Below are 22,065 nucleotides of genomic sequence, written 5' to 3' on the forward strand. Positions count from 1 at the left end.
TTTTTATCCAAAAAAAATAACATTTGCCCCCTAAAGTGCTGAACATTTTTGTATTCTCTAACTAAATGTGTTAGACACCAGCTGAAACACACATATATTTCCACTTCTGAGGTAACAACAAAAGCTTTCTCAAGGAGAACAAGTGAATATGGGTCTGCAAATAATATATGGATCCTTTCTCACCTCACAGGTGGACAGAGATCCCTAGAGATTTCTCTGCACTTCTCTGGAACTTGGTTCTGCATGCTGATCAGCAGGCTCCAGGAGGGTTCACAGTGAAGGATGGAAACCCTAGGCTAAGAGAGATTGCTTTTGTGTAGTATCAGCACGTAATACTCACACTGTACTCTTTGGGAAATATGACTTGCATTAAGGTATGTGTATGTGTGCATACAGAAAAAACATCTATCACCAGAGGTTTGACTTATTGTTGCCAGCATGAGTACCATCATGCTACACAAATGTGCAAGAAAACCTTAAACTGACCAGGTGATGTTGACTTGAAAGAGAGTGATAAACACGAACTGAGAGATTATGTGATTTCCTGGGTCCCAGGATATTACAATGATGCTTATAGCATTTAGTTAGATATTTAATCACTTCTAGTGTCTATGAAGAGCTATTGATCTAGAAATAGATTATGGAATTGTCTCCAGAAGAAAGCAATCAATTGTGAATACTTCATCCATGCAGTTGTTAAAGTGTCTTAATTGTCATACAACTGCCACAAATACATTTGCTTCTGGCTATTATAAACTAAGCATGCATCAAAGTGGTCCAATATACATTACAGATTTAAATATTTTTTTTTAAATCATTGAATATCATGATGTTCCTCTAATTCCAACCAGGTCTATTTCTCAATCATTTCTCCCTTTGTATTTTGAAAGACATGACCTCCTAGGTTTGTAGACCCATACCCATGAGACAGTGTAACATGTATAAACTCAATCCTCAAAACTCACTTATTAGATATTGTTCTTTCTGGCAGCTACAGAAACTGTCTCTGGGAAAGTTGAATGAGTGCCTTATAGTCGCTCTGCTGGTCAGTAGCAACAAGGCACCAACTCCAGGTCAATCTGTTGTATCATAAAATTGCTGCCTTTAACCACTATACCATGTAGCTATTTCTTCATGGGAAACAATTTTAGGCTAGACAAGAACTTCCACAATCCTAAGCAAAATCTTTGAGTTGTAAGGAAATTGAGAAATCACATAATCAAATGTTCTACCACCTGCATTATTCCTTTTACCCTATTTCTAAATGATAATCACCTGGTCTCTGCCTGAATTATCCCTATGTCAGGTGGTCACTTCTCCACTGTCAGACAGCTTTAATTATCAGAAAGCGCATCCTTCTATTGAGCAGAAATCTTCCTCCCAGAAGCTCTTACTATCAGATCCTATTTCTAACCTCTGAAGAGGTACTAGGCAAGTTTACTTCCTCTTCCACTGAGTGATGATATTGTATCTTAAAACAGAAATATGGGGTAGGGGTAAAAACTGCTCTGATAATTTTAAAAGGGCTATACACTAACTTCAAAGTAAGAAATATTTATTAACTATTTAAATATACATATCTAGGCTCTATGCAATCAATTTCACTAAATGACTGTGGCATTAATGAATTCAAGAATAGAATATATTAATATCATTTGTTGTAATCTATCCCAGAAGCAGAGATCATGGTGAGCAATTGGAATAGCCAATAGTTAAAACAGATAAAATATATCTAGCTTTTGAATTTACGGTTCTTTCAGGTTTGCAAAGTGAGTTAAGCATGCTTATTCTATAGGCTTAAAATCAACCATCTGTCAAATGGGAACAGTTGGAAAATACAACCTTTTATTAGTTAAACCTCTAGAAGCCTTTCAGATACAGAAAAAAAGGCAAAAAAGAAAAAAAGGAAACAGAAAAAAACAGGACTAATATTTCTCAATCTTTTCGAGGATACAATTTTGTTATATGGTCTATGTTGTGACTAATTTGGAGCAAATATTTAGTGTAGAATTAATTATGTAAATTTTGTATAACACTCCTCATAGACATGTTGATTTTTCTATATGACAAATATTCACCCCAAAATATAATCCTAAATTTGTTATGTTTTTAAAGTGAGACATAATTTTGATTAGAAACAACCATAATCATATAGTATAAGCAAGAATTGGGTTCCAGATAATTATATGGAAACATTTTTACTCAATGATAGTTTTACCTTGAACAAATGAAAAGCAGAAATGTAGTAAATGATATTTCAACTAATAATTAGGCATCATTTTTCTTGTATTCTATAGCATCACTAACACGTTCAGTGCTAACTTTAAGTTTCTGTTACAGTTTTTGTAAACATCAGAGTGAAAAAGAGTGGGAAACCTATGATGGAGTGTTAATTCTACAAATTTTGTGCATGTGTTTTTCATTCATTCTTCCTAGCACCTAGTAGGGAATCAATACATATTAGCTACATTGATCAAATCAATTAATTAAATCAAACAAATCAAACAATTTTAAAAGTGTGTACACATTCCTGGGATAGAAAAGGGCAACTTAATTAAGACTTTAAAAAAGTTATAGGTATTTTATTGTTTTAAAATCTAGACTAACTTCATAAAAAGGGTAGATCTAGAATGATTCATTTTTCTCTCCATCTAGACTATTATAACTACACCAAAACTATTTTATATTTTTTAGCTTGTAAAACAGGTTAGTAATAACCATAACAGTAAAACTTATTGAGCTGTTACTATGTGTCAGGCACTATTTTAATTGATTTGCATTAATTAATTTAAATCTATGAAGAGGATAATTATTATTATTTCATATTCTAGATGGGAAAACTGGAGCCCATGAAGTTAAGTTACATCTTCAGGTCACATAGCTAGTAAGTAAATTCTAATCAAGGAAGCCTGGCTCCATGATTCACCTCAGCCACTGAGCAATATCTCCTGTCATATATTACAGTGCCTAACTCATAGCAGACTCTAAATCATTATTTTTTAATTGATCAGTCACAAATGGAAAGAATAATTCATGAGATACTATGCTGAAGAGATGATGAACCGTAACCAGCCCCTTTTCCATGGGTCTCAGGATGACAGCCCTTTAGTAAGGCAGCTCAGAATTCAGATACACCTTAACTTTTACCCTGACTAGGGAAGAAAAGAGTTGAGCCCATGACCTCTGGAACCAGGCACATGGGCCACACGCAGAAAATGGAACTTCTTTATGATTCAGTTTCCTCATTTATAAAATGGGGATTATAGTGATGAAGGTGGTGGTGACAGTGGTACCTAGACCACAGGGTTGACGTAAAGTACTATATACCTGGCACTTAGTAAACATTCTACGGGACTTATTGTCATGATTACAGCTCAACTTCTTTACCAGACTTCCTTCTTAGTAGACAACTTCTAGAGGCTAGAAAATCTTTTTATTCATTCAAAAAGTAGGTTATTTGGGCTGATTTGCCTGTCTTGTAAAGGTTGAATCCAATTGCTGCTAAGGGGGAGTCTGTGTGAGTCTGTTCATTCTCATTAGCTGTTGTCAAGGCTTGATGATTCCAGATTGTTTTGAGACACCAGAGAGAGTCAGGAGAATCACAGGAATCTTGCAAATTTCCTTGTGCAAGATGTCCTTGAAAATCAGCAGTTTTGCTTTCTCTTTCCTTTACCTAACCCAAACTTCTACTTACAAAAGAATTGACTGCAAAGAGGGCATCTGAGCCTCTCACGGTTTTGGATAGAGGACGAACAAAGCTCTTCGCTTTGCAATGTGGGGGAGAACTGAGGAGAAAGTCCCCCTGAGTTCCTGTCAGAGCTAGTCACAGCTGCTTCATTTTTTAATTTTAACCCTCACTGGATGCAGACAGTGAATAGAATCTGGGAGTAGACATCCAGAGCATACTATACTCTCTACTTCTATGTAGCATAATTTCTGGATCAAATTAACATCAACCTTCTTAATTGCCAAACACAAAACAAACAAAAAGAAAACATTGGTCCCAGAGTAATACCATTTCCTGTCCCCACACACACCACACACATACTTGCCCTAACCCTCGCCCTAAAATTACAAAAATACATGAAAACAATTTGTTTTCTAACTATATTCACTGTACAACCCAAAATTATTTTTAGCATGATATTCTTTTCATCTCAATCACTATCATTTGGGTGACAGAATGCAAATATATTTATGAAGCATACCACCAAATTAACATTTAAAAGGGAAACAAATAAGCAGTTATTTTTTCCACCAAGTGCCTTTAGAATCCACTAAGAAACAAAAGACACAGTTACATACCTAATGTGTATAGTGAAGATGTTGAGACACTGAGCATCTTCAGCAGAGGCTGACTGCCTAATGCACAACACTTTCGTTTAGCCAAATTGCTTGACTTTGCAGGTGAGCTTCCCTCTCAGAAACATATTACATATGATGGTGTCCTTCCAAAATCAGTCCATAAGCACCGGTTTGCCCTAGGGGCTGGGGCAATGAGGTACAGCTGCAAGTAAATGACTGTAGAGATCTGGGTGTGAATTCTGCTTCTAGCCCTTGCTACTCATGTGGATTGAGGTTAATTACTTAATCTCTTTGAGCTTCAGTAAGATTATATATAAAGCATGTACATTAAAACTTTTCCCCTAGAGTTCTGGAAGGTAAGAGATCATGGTTGTAAAGTATTTAGTACAATTCTTAGTACATGGTATGAGCTCACAAAATGGTAGCCATTAATGTACCCACTAAGTAGTGCATGCAATGTATTATTTCATTGAATAGGGCAGTATCATTGTTAAAATGAGAAATATGAATTTCAAAATTCACTTTCAGATGCTAGAGCACTATTCCTTTAAACTGTCAGCCAGAGAAAGGACTCCATCTTTTATCATAGCCCTAAACTTTGCTTTCAGTAGAGGTATTTGGGGATTAGAAGAGCAGCTGCTACATCAAGGAACCTATACCTGCAAAGTATAATTAAACTTATACCTGAAAAGTACTATTTTCCCTTACCAGTGTGCTTTAAGTTTGGAGTGCTTGCACATACAAACTGCCCCACGTCCTTCAGCTTTTTAGGATCATTCTTTTTTAAAATTTTCAAAGAAGCTGCTCTAAAACTCCTTTCTGCATGATCTTAAAAGTCTAGTGCCCTCCACAAGATATTTGAAGGCACTAAAGACACACATATTCTCCTGACCTTCTCCTGAAAGATGCCTGAAACCGCACAGAGTATCAAGCCATGTATATGCTATTTTCCTTATACATGCATACCTATGATAACATTTAATTGTATTCCTTTTAACATTCCTTTAATCATATTCCTTTCCATATATTCCTGCTTTCCTTACAATCTCACCTATAGATGCTGCCTGCTTGCCGCCCCATCTTGCCCTCTATACTGGCCAGCACTTCTCTTCTTTTATTCCTAAGTATGATCTCCAAACACAAGTCAGGATATACAGGAATAACTCAGGAGAAGACACAACATGGCACAAAAAAAAAACTAGATTTAAATACAATAGGCCTCCCTTATTTGTGGTTTAGCTTTCCATTGTTTCAGTTACCCATGGTCAACAGCTGTCCAAAAATATTAAATGGAAAAATCCACACATAAGAAATTAATACATTTTTAAACTGTGTGCCAATTCGGCTCCATCCAACCTGGGATGTGAATCATCTCTTTGTCCAGTGGATCCACACTGTCTGTGCTACCTGCCTATTAGTCATTTAGTAGCTGTTTTGCTTCAAATAAACTGCTGAGGTAAAGCAGTTCTTGTATTGAAGTCATGTTTATTTTACTTAATAAGTGATTCCAAAGTGCAAGAGTAGTGATGATGGTATGTCATTATAATTAATATTTAATTATTAGTTATTATTGTTCATCTCTTACTTGCCTAATTTATGAGTCAAACTTTTTCATAGGTATGTATATACAGGGAACAACATAGTATATATAGGGTTCAATATTATCTGTGACCAGGCATCCACTGGGGGCCTTAGAACACATCTCTTGCAGACAAAGGAGACTACTGTATTAGATATCTGATTTTAAAGTTCTTCTTATGGGCAATGTGCTCTGACATTTTTCATTGTATTCTATCCTGTCCCATTCCATTTTATTCTACTGTATTTTAAGAATGCTGGGGCTACTACCAAACAGATTACACAGTTCCCTAATGAGTCATGACCTGAGATTTAACACACCTAATCTATCTGGAGCAGCCAGAAGTCAGAGCAAAGGGCCTTGATTTTTAAACAGCAACAAAAAAATCCAAAGCTATTTGCCTCTAAAAATTCATATGGGTCTTTCTGCAGATCATGAAACCTAGATGTTCATTTAACTAATATGTTTTCTTGTATCCTTGTGACATATAATATTTCATTTGCTTTTTATAGCAACTTTATAAGTTAGATTTAACAGACATTTACAGCTTTCTCCATCTTTCAAAGATGAAGAAACTGAATCTAAGGTTGAGTGATTTTCTAAGGTCACACAGATTGTAATTGTTTCTGCTTTAAAAGCCAGACTCATTTATATCTCTTGCCTGCCACACCACACAGGCCATTGTTTCTCCAAGTGTGGTAGAGTACTGTCTGAATCAGAATTTCCTAGGTGCATAATACTTGCTAAAACATACAGATTCCTGGCTCCACCTTGATCTAGAGGATCAGAATATCTAGAGCTGGACATGGAAATATGCAATTTCAAAAAGGTTCACAGGTAGCCAATATAGGCCAAACTAGGTTTATCATTTCCCTTAGATGGTGTAAATTGTATGTTTGTGTGTGCGTGTGTGTGTGTGTGTGAGAGAGAGAGAGAGAAAGAGAGAGAGGACTTCTGAAACTTTAAATTACGATTTCATTGTTTTGTTTCAAAAGGATTTGAGAGAGCCTAGAAGCCAAATACAAATAAAAATTACACAATTATAGATAATCCAAGAACAAAGATTAATAAAAGAATCAAAAGAAAAGAGGAACTTAGCCTAGAAGAAAAGTTATTTGACTTTTTTTTTTTTTTTTTTTTGAGACGAAGTTTCACTCTTGTTGCCCAGGCTGGAGTGCAATGGCACGATCTCAGGTCACCACAACCTCTGCCTCCGGGGTTCAAGTGCTTCTCCTGCCTCAGTCTCCCAAGTAGCTGGGATTACAGGCATGTATCACCATGCTCAGCTAATTTTATATTTTTAGTAGAGACAGGGTTTCTCCATTATGGTCAGGCTGGTCTCGAACTCCTAACCTCAGGTGATCCACCCACCTCAGCCTCCAAAATGCAGGGATTACAGGCGTGAGCCACAGCGCCCAGCCCAGAAAAGTTATTTGACTTCGATTTGGACTCTAATTCTTCTAGCAGTTAAGATTAAAATAAAACTATTTTGAAAAGTGTTTTATTCACAAGACTAATTTGGTTCTAATTCTCCCAGCATCTGAGCAAAAGAAAAAATAGATGTCTGTTGCATTTTTATTTTCTGAGTAAGAACTTAAGGGAACTGCTTATACATATGGTCAAAGTGTAGAGTGTGAAAACCTTCATGTCTCTTCCCCTTCTCCAGTATAATCATATAATTATTGCAATGACATCAATTGAGTATCTACGGCTGGCCAAAACGAGATTATCCTATTTAATATTCATAAACCCCTCGGGAAGCGTCCTCCATTTTGTGAATGAGGAAACTCAACCTTAGAGATTGTAAGCATCTCTTCCAAAATGTACACAGTAAGTGGAAAAACTGGGATTCAAGCCCAGATAGTTTGTCTCCAGAGCCTATGCTCTGCTGACTCTCAGATCAATGATAAGTGAAATAGCCATGGCATATACGCATTAGTCCTATTGAGAAGGAAACCTAAAGCAAGAGTAAGAAAATAAAGAGGAGGAACAGCAAAATGAGAAAACTAGACCTGAGGCTAAGCGATTGTTTATCAGGAAAGGGCAGTGGGCAACTCCTCTGCTAGTATGTAATTCGATTTGAGCCAATCCAGGAAATATCTCTAACTTATCTTGGGCCCCTGATAATAAGCCTTCAGGCAATAGTCACATTGACTAAAGAAGTTTGAGTTTCTTTAGACATATAAAGACATTCATGCAGCACCATCAGCTAAAAGGGGGGAACACAGGACTTTATTATTACTTGTCTTCTAACAAGCTCACAAATTAATCATCCCCACCAATCGCAGGGTCACTATCATTAGTTAATTAGTCAAGGCTAGATGCATATATTCACTTGAAAAAAAAAACAACCCTTTACTACAAATTGTACATTTACAAAATTTCTACTATTATCTTCATGATCAATTTCTGAGATTCCTGTTCCATGTTCATTAGATGTCTTTGAGGTTGACAATTATTTTCTCCTAATGTGTCTGTCTCTTTGCTTGTGTTTCTCTTTTAGCCCTACATTCACAGTATGTTCTTGGCATTACCTTTGTCTCCAAACAGGAGATGGTTTTGAAGTTACCTTTGATAAAGAAAGCTCAAAAGAGAAAATATTTGTTGTAATTGCATTCATTAGACTACAAAAAAAAAAAAAAAAAAAAAAGATGGTTTATTTTCCGTATTTGCTTTTTGGGTAAAGATGGCTGTTACCCCTGGTAGTCATGCGAGTTACCAGGAGAAATAATGCACTGGTTCATTTCTCTCATATCTTTAAATAGTCATAATTCTAAACTCTATAAGAGATGATATAAAATGAGTTATAGAATATATATAGTCCCTCTGCAGATGATTCTTTATATCATCAGATGTAACAGTTTGGTCTGTGAGTGCAAAGGATATTTTGCAAGTGATTGATCGACTAGAAATAATTCAACATTCTTTTTTGCAAGAGTCTGCTTTTTTTCAGATGCTTTCTCTGTTCTTAGTATCATCATCTACCGCTGTCAGCTTTAGTTTTTTTTTTTTTTTTTTTTCTTTCTCTATGTTGTTTTCTAACAGGGATACAAGGTAAGATGAATACCACAGTCAAAATGGCATCATGCGGCTGAAGCTGACATCAAGCACTTTTGGTGGTCTTCAGAAAACAGCTTCACTTTGTTCTGTGCTTAATGTCTAAGATGTAGAATCTGCTGAGGCACCTGCCATTTTATATAGCTCTCTAATCTTCCTTTTTATTAGCTGTCTGGAAACATCATCACACTGACTGCTTGGTTTAAATCGTGTTCACTCTTGTAATGTAAAAAGATAAGAACAGTCCCCAAAGATGTAAACTTAGACTCTTGTATTGTAGACAGTTATTTTTTCAATGTAATTTTCCTTGAAACAAAATCCCTTTCTATTTCAACAAGAAAAGAGACTATCGCTTTGCCTCCTAAGTAAATATTTTGCATTACAATTGTCCAGATGTGCAAGATGCCTACTGAAGCTTTCTTTGTTTAATCACTGATCTTTTAGATCAGTTGTTTAAAAAGGCACACACTATGGCATATATTCTCATTCATTCACATATTTATTTCATTCATTCAACTAGCATTAATTGGGTTCCTGCTACAAACCTTATACTGTGTTATGTACTGCAAATACCAAGAATAATAGGATGCTTTTATTTGAGAAATCAGGTTGGAAAGATAAACCCACGAAAACATAAATTAAAATACATCATGTTAAGTGCTATAACAGACGCATGAGCAAAAAGTCTTGGGAGCACAGAGGGATTGCTGTCTAAGTTCAAATAAGGGAGTATAAGAAGGTTTTACAGAGGAGGGAGAGATATTCCGGTTAGTCCAGTCAGTGTGCTGCAGAGAGGGGAGAGAGTGGGAGAGGGATGATAGTGGGAAAGGGCATTCTCAATAGAGGGAACATGAAGAATTTAGTGTGGGTGGAACAAAGGGAGCCTTCTAGAGGAAGATCAGGATAGGAGGCTGTAAATGTCACCTGGGCCAGATTGTGAAAAATGTATGTGTCATGCTAAAGAGCCTGGAATTAATTGCCTGGGTATTGGGTGACCAATAGAAATATGACTAAGAGCTAAGAACTGGATCTGTGCTGCAGAGGCAACCCTGTTTTCAAAGAGGCTGTAGAGCGAAACACCAGAAAGCAAAACTGCAACACCCCCTAGTGCAAGAGCTTGGCACCACATTCCTATCCCAGAAAGAGTCTCCTGCAGGCCTGGGTGAGGGTTGATGGCAGAGGTAGCAAGTGAGTAGAAGGTAGGCAGTTAAAGGGACCTGGAAAAAAAACAAAACAGGGGACAGGAGGGAGAAGACAGGGCCACAGGGAGTGAAAAGTGGTTTTGAGTAGGATTTCTTCACCCACTTTGGGGTTTACGGTTTACTCTGCCTTTTCAGAGTTAAAGAATAGGGACAAGAGCTAGGAGGTACAAAGGAAATTCCAACCTTTGGGTCTTTTTTTTTTTCTCTCTCTCCTCCTTTTCTTCCAATGGGGATATGGATACACTTTGAGACTACTCTGGAGGACTTAGAGGCAGAGGGAGAAAGGATGTTAGTGGGCAGAGCATATATACAAGTCAGGATCTGTCTGTGTGTGACTAAGAAAGGATGGAGTTCATAACAAAGCAAGCCCGGAGTCAGTCCTTTCCCAGGAGAGCTGCATTGCTTTCAAATGAAATGTTAGAATTTCACCCTTACTTTGAACTTTTTCACAATGTTAAATCTGGGCCAGAATTTGGCTCAGACCTTTCTAATTCTACTTTTTACATTTTCCTTAGTATATAAAGCAGCTGGAGCCTGTTCCTTTTTCTTCTAATCTCCATTGCTACCATATTAGTAACTACAGCTTGCTTCCCTGGTGGTTGTTGCATCTCTCAAGTAGTAGCAGGGCATAACATCATCCAGTCTATGGAAAGGAAAGACTTGGAACATTACTTAGTTTACTCATTTAGCACTGGCATTACCTCTGTTTTGTATTTCATCCCTCTTATGTGATCTTTAGGCTGTGTTTGAAAGACTCTACCATAGAGAACTCACCAGTTACCTGTGCCCTGGATAGCCATGTTTTACAATAATGTTCCTTTGAATATTGAGCTGGACATGTTTTCCTGAACCTTTCAGCTCCTGTTTTTATCACTTGAAACCAAAGGCCAAATTGCATCTCACTACCATATAAGACTCATTCAAATATCTGAAAGAAGCTAACACATTGCTTAGCTCCTTTAAGGGGGAAATGAAGAAGAATGCTGGAAGACTCGCTGCTTCATGTTAGATATTAAGGTAGGATCATTCACTTGCATTAGCTTCCTTATGAGGAAAAGCAAAAGAAAATCCAACAAATACACAAATAAACTAGTAAAAAAAAAAAAAAAAAAAAAAAAGAAGAGTGACTTTCCCAAGGTAAGTGGTAAAGCAGGTATGTAAAAGCTAGAGTAAATTATAAATTTTTAATTTTAAATACATTTAAATTTTGCTTTATTTTATGAAAGTAATACAGATTCATATTTTTAAAGCCATGTAGTTCTAATAATAATATATTAATGATACACTACTAGGAAAATATAGTAATAATAATAACCTGCTTTATTATTTTCAACAGGCTTACTCTCACCTCTTCTAGTTGTATATTTTGTTAATAATCTGTTTCTAATGACACAGGTAAAATGTGGTTTTTTTTTTTTTTCCTCCTTCTCCTTCTCTCATTCCTCATCTATTTCCCATATGGAATATACAGATTTAGCTTCTTAAAACTGCCCATCTAACACATATACATTTATCTTCTCTATATAGTTGTACTATAATTTTGATTAAATCAAAACTAATCATTTACATTATTATGACTGTTAATATCAGCTCAATAATATGATGTTCTATACATTTATTTCAATTCTTATCTCTCCTGGAGTTAATAATTGCCCTGTTTCATGACTTGCATGATTTCTATAAATCTGTCATTAATTTACTCTCAAATCATCCTGCAGAACTAAAAATCTTCTCTTAATATGTGTGAACACATTCACCATTCTTTCTAGTTTTGCTTGTTGTATTGTATTTGGCTTTAACACACTCCTCCTGGAGTCCTTCTTTCTGTATTTTTACTGCAGCTGGTCTGTTGTACTGGCTGTTCTCTAGAGGGGGCTGCATAAGCTGATATTCCAGAACTTCACTGATAACCTGGGAAGTGTTATGTCCTTCTTATATTTGTGACTTTATTTCCTGGGGGCCATTGTTTCCTCTTTCTTGGTGGAGCTTGCGGAAATTTGAGAGTATTTCTCCATGGAATTCTAGTTTTCAGGGTTGATACCGAGAAGTCATGGTCTAGTCTGGCTCTTACTCTTTCGTAGGTGACGCTTTTCTTCCTCTCTCTTCTCTCTCTGGAAGCTGTAGTGGACTCTTCTGTCTCTTCTATTCTGAACTTTTATGATGATGTTGGTTTCCTATTTGTTATTGGTAGCATCACTGGGCCCTTTTAATCTGAAAATAATTCTGGCTATTAGTTTGCAGTTATTATTTATTAATCACTCACCTCTAACTTCTTTATTTCAAGAACTATTATGAGTCAGATGCTGGGTATTCTGAATTAATTCTGGTTTGTTGAACTTTTTCCCCCATTTTAAATCTTTTTGTCATTTTTTTCTACTTTCTGTAAACTCCTTAAGTGTAACTTCCAATATGTTCCAATTTATTTCCCTCTTTTTCCAAGAGCCTTTACTTTTTTTCTTTCTCTTTGTCTCTCTCTATGTACATCTACCTCTATCTATGTATCTCTATCTCTATCTCTCTCTAATCTATCTATACATCCTGTTCTACTTTAGGGGATATAATGTCTCATCATTTTGAGAGTATTATGGCCTTTCCATTGTTTTCTTTTACACCCTGCATTGTCTTATTTTTTTTTTTTCTGTTTGTGTTGGTGTTCTTCTTTCATGGTGTACAATTCCCTCCTCTGTTTATAGCAGTTTCCTTCTGTTTATTGCAGGACCTCCAAGGCTGATTGGAATCTCTGGGTGTATTTGCTGGATCTGTCAGTTGGTAAGCCTTAGTGCAGCCCACAATAAAGCACTGGACTTTTTCCTGGGAGAAAACAGTATTCCTATCTGTACTTCTTTTCTTTTGAGTTCTTTCTTTCTTTCTTTTTTTTTTTTTTTGTTATACTTAAAGTTCTAGGGTACATGTGCACAACGTGCAGGTTTGTTACATATGTATACTTGTGCCATGTTGGTGTGCTGCACCCATCAACTCATCATTTATATTAGGTACATCTCCTAAGGCTATCCTTTCCCCCTCCCCCTCCCCACAATAGGACCCGGTGTGTGATGCTCCTCTTCCTGTGTCCAAGTGATCTCATTATTCAATTCCCACCTATGAGTGAGAACACGTGGCATTTGGTTTTCTGTTCTTGCGATAGTTTGCTGAGAATGATGGTTTCCAGCTGCATCCATGTCCCTATGAAGGACACAAACTCATCCTTTTTTATGGCTGCATAGTATTCCATGGTGTATATGTGCCACATTTTCTCAATCCAGTCTGTCACTGATGGACATTTGGGTTGATTCCAAGTCTTTGCTATTGTGAATAGTGCCACAATAAACATACGTGTGCATGTGTCTTTATAGCAGCATGATTTATAATCCTTTGGGTATATCCCCAGTAATGGGATGGCTGGGTCAAATGGTATTTCTAGTTCTAGATTCTTGAGGAATTGCCACACTGTTTTCCACAATGGTTGAACTAGTTTACAGTCCCACCAACAGTGTAAAAGTGTTCCTATTTCTCCACATCCTCTCCAGCACCTATTGTTTCCTGATTTTTAAATGATTGCCATTCTTACTGGTGTGAGATGGTATCTCAAAAAGACCCTGCATTGCCAAGACAATCGTAAGCCAAAAGAACAAAGCTGGAGGCATCACTCTACCTGACTTCAAACTATACTACAAGGCTACAGTAAAGTAACCAAAACAGCATGGTACTGGTACCGAAACAGAGATATAGACCAATGGAACAGAACAGAGCCCTCAGAAATAATACCACACATCTACAGCCATCTGATCTTTGACAAACTTGACAAAAACAATAAATGGGGACAGGATTCCCTACTTCTTGGAAGAAATGGTGCTGGGAAAATTGGCTAGCCATAAGTAGAAAGCTGAAACTGGATCCTTTCCTTACTCCTTATACAAAAATTAATTCAAGATGGATTAGAGACTTAAATGTTAGACCTAAAACCATAGAAACCCTAGAAGAAAACCTAGGGAATACCATTCAGGACATAGGCATGGGCAAGGACTTCATGTCTAAAACATCAAAAGCAACGGCAACAAAAGCCAAAATTGACAAATGGGATCTAATTAAACTAAAGAGCTTCTGCACAGCAAAAGAAACTACCATCAGAGTGAACAGGCAACCTACCGAATGGGAGAAAATTTTTGCAATCTACTCATCTGACAAAGGGCTAATATCCAGAACCTATAAAGAACTCAATCAAATTTACAAGAAAAAAACAACTCCATCAAAAAGTAGGCAAAGGATATGAATAGATACTTCTCAATAGAAGACATTCATACAGCCAACAGACACATGAAAAAATGCTCATCATCACTTGCCATCAGATAAATGCAAACCTTTTGAGTTCTTTAGTCTCCAGAGAGGAATGCTTTGTTTTCCTGCTTGGCTTCCAGAGTTCTGAGAGTTAAGTCAGAGAGATGTATTGAGGGTCTCAGTTTTTCATAAGCATACTTTCATTTAATCATCTTACTTCTGTATACTTTAATTAAATCCTGTTTTCACTAGAGTGCCTTCTTCGTGTCCTAAACTGATCTTAGGATTTCCAAGACCAATACTTCCCCAGTTGAATTGCAGTATTCACAACGTATATCTCAAGTCTCTGACAAAATGAAGTCGGGGTAGTTGCCTGGCTTCACGATGTGGGAATGAATCTGGGAGCCCAATTCTTCCATTTACAAACTTTCAACCCCCATTTTAATGTTTTCAGTCACTTCCTTAATCCCTACCTTTAACATGTCTAATTTCTGGGCATTTCTGGGGATCAGCAGCTTAGACTCCTTTTCATTATTATTACTTTTCTGATTGCTTCAGTTACAACCTTCTGTCATGCTACTATGACTATCTTTGTCCATCCACTTAAAATTTTTGAAAATGTGTTTGCCATTTTTAGTCTGTTATTGTCTGTCACCTTTCTTGATTACTTTGTCCTTGGGGGGTTATGCATTATTTATCCTTTATTCTTATTTTAGTTACTTTTGGGGAGGGAGTAGAGATAAAAGCTCACACCATGTTTAATTACAAGTGAATCCATTGCTGTATCCGCTACACGTGCTGCCACTGCTTACAATTTTGAGTCCATCACCATGCTATAGTATATATGGTTGAGACAAGATTTACTGACATTTGGGTACACTCAGCATTTCCATAATCTGCCTATTAATTCTTATCTCTTCCTCTTTCATAGGAAAATCTAGAAAGACAAAATCAGAGAGGTAGGTGAGTAAGAGGGAAGGTTTTAGTAAGACAGACTAGGTTGAACTACATAATAAAATGCTGGAAGAAAGGAGAGAGAGCTACATATGTAACAAAAGTGGCAAGAACTAGGGCTTAAGTAAGGTTTTGATGAAGATTTGAAACACTGCAGTGTGAAAGATTTGACAGGTGAATAAAAGGATTTGTGAAAATAGTTGCTGTGAGTTATAAATTTGATCACCTTTAGTGATCTTTGAAAGAGTAAAGTGAATATTGGTATTCCTCTTTAATTAATAATCGTTGTATAATCTCTGCTTCTTTGACTGACATTCTGTATATTTTGAAGGGCAAAATAGGTTATTTATAGATTTCTAAATGTGTCGTGCTCAAATCTAAACACAACACTTTCAGTGTGAAAATATTAAACAGCTCTCACATGGAAAGAAGAGCTACATCCTATTTTCAAATATACAGGAAGGACAAAAGGAAATTAGATCTGAGATCTATAATAAAAAGGAAATTAGTTTTCTTATTCCTAACCTTTCTTCTGTATTTAAAAATTGAGTCTACTTATTCTAATGTTTAGCCTCTGGATCCTCTCTATCTATCCAAACATACATTCACATTTTCAGTAGGCATTCTCTATTCTCTTCAGCTACTCTAATGGTTTACCCTGCAACTCATTAAACCCACATAGTCTCAGATAAATTTAAGTGATTTCTTTTGACCACCTCCTCCTCACACACATTCCAAAGTATACACACACGCAAAAACAAAAACAAAACCCAGCCATCTTTATTTGGTTTCTGGTTTCCTTCAGTGAATTTTTTTTCTAGATCTTCTACAAAGAGTATCAGTGGAATTCACTGAGTTGGAATAGAGGCAGAGGTTCAGTGTTATTAATAAGGTTTAGAATAATAATGAACCACACAACATTTACCTAAAATTTATAAATATGGTAAAAACACAGAGAAATGATAGCCATGAGCTTTACCGTCAGGGAGATCATGATATAGTCAGGGAAGTAAAAGGGTTTTTGAGAAATGCTTAAAAATAGCGGACACAAACAATTTTAGGCAACAGATTGGTATGAAATGTGTTGTTACAGAAATGGCTTCCATTCCAAATGAAAGACTTTCCTATCCTCCATACCAACCACTGTGGGATGCCCTATGTTAAGATGGTAAACAATGTGATTGTGGTCCCTATTTGGTCATTCGTGAACTCTGATTTAGAAGAGTTTACGTATTCAACCTCTATAGGCCTGGATTTTATTATATGAAGACAAAAAATGATTAAAATGAATAACAGTTGAAGCATTTTTCAATCTAAAAATCTGTTATTGGGCTTCCCTTTTATAAGAAGGGCATGAGTTTACCTACAGTGGCTAATGCAAGCCATCAGAAGCATCTACATAGTGTATATAAATGGAAGCATGACCATGGGATATCATAGGGATAGACTAGGTTTCATAGGCAGGTTCAAATTTGGGCCCCTTCACTCAAATGTTTAAATATTTCCTGGAGATGGGTCTGGAGTTATCAAGAATTATTTTCCTTTTTTAATTTCTCCATAAGGACATTGCAGATCATTTTTACCATTTATCTATGACCAGTGTGGAGATGATAGTTCCATGTCAACCCATTCATGTTTCAAACTTGTATAATGAGAACACTTGTGTTTTAGTTTGTTCTATCTACCATAACAAAATAACCATCAATTGAGTGCATTTAAACAACAGAAATGTATGTCTCATTGTTCTGGAGTCTGGGAAGTCCAAGATCAAGGCACAGGCAGGAGTACTGTATGGTGAAAGCCTACTTCCTTAGAGACAGCACTTTCTGTGTCCTCACATGCTGAGAGGGGCAAGGTAACTCCCTTGGGCCTCTTTTATAAGGGCACTAATCCCATTCATGATTCATGAACCTAATCATTTCCCAAAAGGCCTCACTGCCTAAGACCGTGGGGTTAGGACTTCAGCAGAGTATCGCTTCTTGGCCTTTTGGCTAAGATCAAGTGAAGGACTTCAGCAGAGTAATTTTTAGAGGACAAAAACATTCAGGCCATAGTATCTTGTCACTGTAGGGCTATACTATACCTTTATCCAAGGGTGCTCATATATAAATTCAGTTCTGAGTGTTCTATTTCAGAGGCCAGATTAGGACTTTTTTGTACTCTCCAGATTTACTTGAATTACAATACACTTGGTAGTTATCGCCCTGATGATTTCCTCTTTGTCCCAATTATTTGGAAGTAGACATACTGGCATACACATAAGCTGAGGGATGTTGGGGAAACACTGCTCACTTATCAGATACAGCAAGTTAAAATCGAATACCTGTTATAATAGGTGAAGGTTTATTGTTAGTAATAAGCAGAAAGTGCTGGAGCAAGGGGTAGGGTTGAGAATCTGTTGAAGGTCAGTCAAACAATGTATGAAGAGAGGAATTAGATGATAGGAGATTGTACACAATATGTAATAAGGATTCACTGATAAAAATATATGAATAGTAGATGAATTGAATGATGGATAGATGGATCGAGTGAATAATTATTAATATTAAATGTTAATATGAAAATGTTATGTACTTCCAACTTCACGATTTTGCTACAGATTGATTCAGCTATTATAATTGCTATATTGAATTCACTTAAGTCTATGTTGTACTTTTCTGTCCATGAGTGAGGAGAATAAATACATAATGTTTTCTAATAGCTACTGGTGCAAAGCTAAGGATATAGTTTGCTCTGCTACTTTCATATTGTTTCATATTAACGTATATGTTAAATTCTGTCTTTTGTGACAACATGGATAGAACAAGAGAACATTATGCAAAGTTAAATAAATCAGGCACTAAAGGCAGTACTGCACGTTCTAACTTATAGGTAGACTCTAAAATAACTGAAGTCACAGAAATAGAGAATAGAATGCTGGTTATAAAGGCTGGCTGTTGGAGAGAATGGAGCGATGACAGTCAAAGGGCACAAAATTTCAGTTAGACAGGAAGAACAGGCTTTTTTTTTTGTTAGTTCTATTGCACAGCATGGTAAATCTAACTAATTACAGAGTATTTTACATTTGAAAATTGCTAAGAGGGTAAATTTGAAATCTTCTCACCACAAAAAAATGTTAAAAATTTAAATTAATGGATATGTTAACTAGCTTGATTTAATTATTCCACATTGGAGTCATAAACTATAACATTAGTTTTTACCCCATAGATTTATACAATTACAGATTGTCAATTCACAATAAAAATTATAAAATGTACCAACCTTGAAAGCTGCATTCTGTTTTTCTCACTTCACCTAAAAAATAGAAAACACACAAAAAAAGGAAATTGAAATAAAAGCCTATTAAAGTAACACAAGAAGTCAAAAAGACATTTTCTTTTTTTCTTTTAACTTTTACCCATTTTTCTTGTGGACAGGAAAGAAGCATTTAACTACAGAGAGAAAAAAACCTGATAAAACTCTTTTTCTCCTACATTATTTTAAATATATTTTTACTTTTTAAATTTTGTCATAATTTGCTTTTTAAAATTTCTTATGGGTATAGAAATCATGAATGACAGTGAGTAAAAATGCAGAGGGGATATTTAATAAACATGATTAAATTGTATGAAAGAAAAAAATATATAGGCAGCACTTATCCCATGGAAGCCATCATGGTAAGATTTTTGATAAATTCAGGCAAGAGTATTTTAAGGTGCTATTACAATTTATTCTCAGGTTCTACATTTCTACTCTTGAATGCTGATTAGAACACATGATTTTGCTGCTTCTCTCTCTTCACTCCCCTAATAATCTGTTCTCCCTTATGGACCAAGTGATTATTCTGTTGTTTATAATAACTGTTCTACATTCCTTATGGAAATTGTAATTATGATGCTGAATATTCAAACTGCAAGCCACTTTTCTCAGGGAAATTGTAATTATGATAATGCTGTATTTACCCAACCGATGTTTTTTTTACTCATTGTTCTCTTTGAGGAATGAGGAGGTAAGAGAAAAACACTAACATAAAACATCCTGTTGGGATTTAAGATATGGATTCAGCCTGGGCACAGTGGCTCATGCCTGTAATCCAAGCACTTTGGGAGGCTGAGGCAGGTACATCACCTGAGGTCAGGAGTTCAAGACAAGCCTGGTCAACATGGCGAAACCCTATCTTCACTAAAAATACAAAAATTAGCCAGGCATGGTGGCACGTGCCTGTAGTCCCAGCTACTGGGGAGGCTGAGGCAGGATAATTGCTTGAACCTGGCAGGCAGAGGTTGCAGTGAGCCAAGATCAGGCCACTGCACTGCATTCTGGGCAATAAGAGCAAAACTCCATCTCAAAGAAAAAAAAAAAAAAAAGAAGAAGATATGGATTCAGACAAGCATAATAATAATAGCTAATATTTACTGTGGCAGGCATGACACAACCAGGCTTACATGTGTATGACATAGATGCATGTTACAGGCATATGTGAATTGCAAAGGTTTCTCCTTTAACCTGCACAACAACCTCATGAGGCAGGTAGTAGTATTGTCCCAATTTTATAGACAAAGTACTTAAGGCCTTTGTTCAGCACCACGATCTGAAGGCCCACAGAGTATCTGATACATCAATATACATAACATCATCTTACTTTTATTAAAAATATGTGTGTATATATATATTATATATAAAATATCATATCCAATTGTGCATGGAAACAAATCTAAAGGAATAGCTATCAGACACTTAAAGTAACCTTTTAATAAGAGGTTGAAGATGGAACTTGTTTCCTCCATGATACATGTATATTACGCTTTAAGTGTTTATAGTATTTTTTTATAAGCAGAAAACAAATTTTTAAAAATGTAACAACCCAGAAAGAAGGACATCCAAAAAAAATGTAAAAATTATACTATTTTAAAATGAAAGCAAAAACTGAGCAAAAACGCAAGGCCAATCACTGAAACAGCTTATTAGGTGGGTCCCTAGATCAAATGGGAAGCAGATCTCCAGTAACTCATTTCAGCTGCCTGCCTTCCTTCTAGCTTGCCAGATCTGTACAACCAGAGCCCCAAACAAGGATGGAAGCCCTATCCATTCCTCCTTAGCTCAGCAGGAATTTTTTAGGAGTGTTTCAATATTGATAGGCAACTATTGATCATCCACCATGTATAAGCACTTTATAAGCAGGTTTTAAAATTCTGTAATAGCCATTTTACTCCACTTTTACAAATGAGAAAATTGAGTCTCACAAAAGTCATTTATTTGCCCAAATTTGCCAAGTTAGCCTGTGTTCTTTTAATTTGACAAATTGACCCATCTTGACCAAAAGTAAAGTAAGATTGAAAAGAAACTCAGAAACCGAAGGCAAACAAAAACAGGAAATTAAAAAGATAAGGACAAAGTGTATAAATTAGTGAGTTTTTAGAGGACTACCCTCTTGTATAGCTTAAGAACTCCCAGGACCTATTCTTGGACTCTTTCTGGACTTTCTAGTATTTCTAACACCCCACCCAAGAAATTCCAACCCCTTATCGCACACATACCCCTTAACACACACACACACCAAGCTTCTCTCCACTCCTTTGGCAGCATCCATCTGCTCCAATGGGGCCACTCAATTATCCATTTCTGATTTTCCACACCTGAAAACGTAGATGAGCTGTTCAACCTAATAGCAACGGGGGTAGACGCTGGGTCTTAATTCAGTATTATTCCCCGGTTCAGACTGCCACTCAGTAGTAAGCTGATTATCACATCTTCTACCTTAGAAGGAACAGTAACTCATTTTGACTAGAACTGAGTCAATTCCAAATAAGGGTTTGCCTTACATGCCTGCAGGGCCTTGTTTAGCACCAAGATCTGAGGGCCTACAGAGTGTCTGAAATGTGAACACATGATACTGCATAATATCATCCAGGCCAATGGGACTACTTTGGACTGAGGCAGAACAGTGGGTACATAATCATGAGATCCACTTGTCCTGGTATGCACTGCATGCTGCAGAAAGTGCTGGTCTGATGAGTGATGGACCAGCCTTTTGAATCCTAAAGGATGTGGTAAATACTCCAAATCAATGACCATTCTTTGATACTGCATCCCCAACAGGTTGAATACATGGATCTAGGAACAAAGTGGAAAATATAGAAGTAGTTGAACTTAGCATCACTCCCACAGTCTTAAATGGGGAAATTTGCATTTCCTGTTCACAAAAGTTTAGGCTCTGTGGGTCTAGAGATCCTGGTTTTCAGAGGGAGGTTGCTTCCAAGAGGGGACACTGACTCTGAGAGGGGACACAGTAGGAATCTCATAAAGCTTCAAGCTATATCCTACACCAGATTACTTTGGGCTCCTGTGCCAAGAAATTGGCAGCAAAGAGAAAGGTCACTCTCTTTACCAGGATAACTGTCTCCTCATCAGGATCTGATGTGGCTGCTATTATACAATAAGGGCAGAAAAGAGTATCTGGCAAGCAGGTGATACACTAGGCATTTTGTAAAATTTCCTTGCTCCTTTTTTTTTGTTGTTGTTGTTGTAATAAATGGACATGTATAGCAGCCTAAAAATAAAATGTTGAGGAGGGGTTCAGATCCCTTAGTAATAGTCTGTGTTACCCCACAAGATAGGCCACATATGTCCATGGGGGTACTAGCTGAGGATGGGAGAATTTTAGAATGGGTAGGAGAAGGGAGGGGAGGGGAAGGGAGGGGAGGCAAGGGGAGG

General features: G+C 36.6%; 1 protein-coding gene across 1 annotated transcript in view; it reads right to left on the reverse strand.

Annotated features, from left to right (window-relative positions):
• LINGO2 (leucine rich repeat and Ig domain containing 2) overlaps nt 1-22,065 on the reverse strand; it is a 464,489-nt gene that overhangs the window by 375,715 nt on the left and 66,709 nt on the right. Inside the window, exon 2 of the mRNA XM_033237532.1 lies at nt 18,634-18,666. The gene's annotated coding sequence lies outside the window, so the exon portion shown is untranslated. The remainder of the gene's footprint in view (nt 1-18,633; nt 18,667-22,065) is intronic.

This window comes from Trachypithecus francoisi, unplaced genomic scaffold (assembly GCF_009764315.1).
Source record: "Trachypithecus francoisi isolate TF-2019V2 unplaced genomic scaffold, Tfra_2.0 Lachesis_group16, whole genome shotgun sequence".
Lineage (NCBI taxonomy): Eukaryota > Metazoa > Chordata > Mammalia > Primates > Cercopithecidae > Trachypithecus > Trachypithecus francoisi.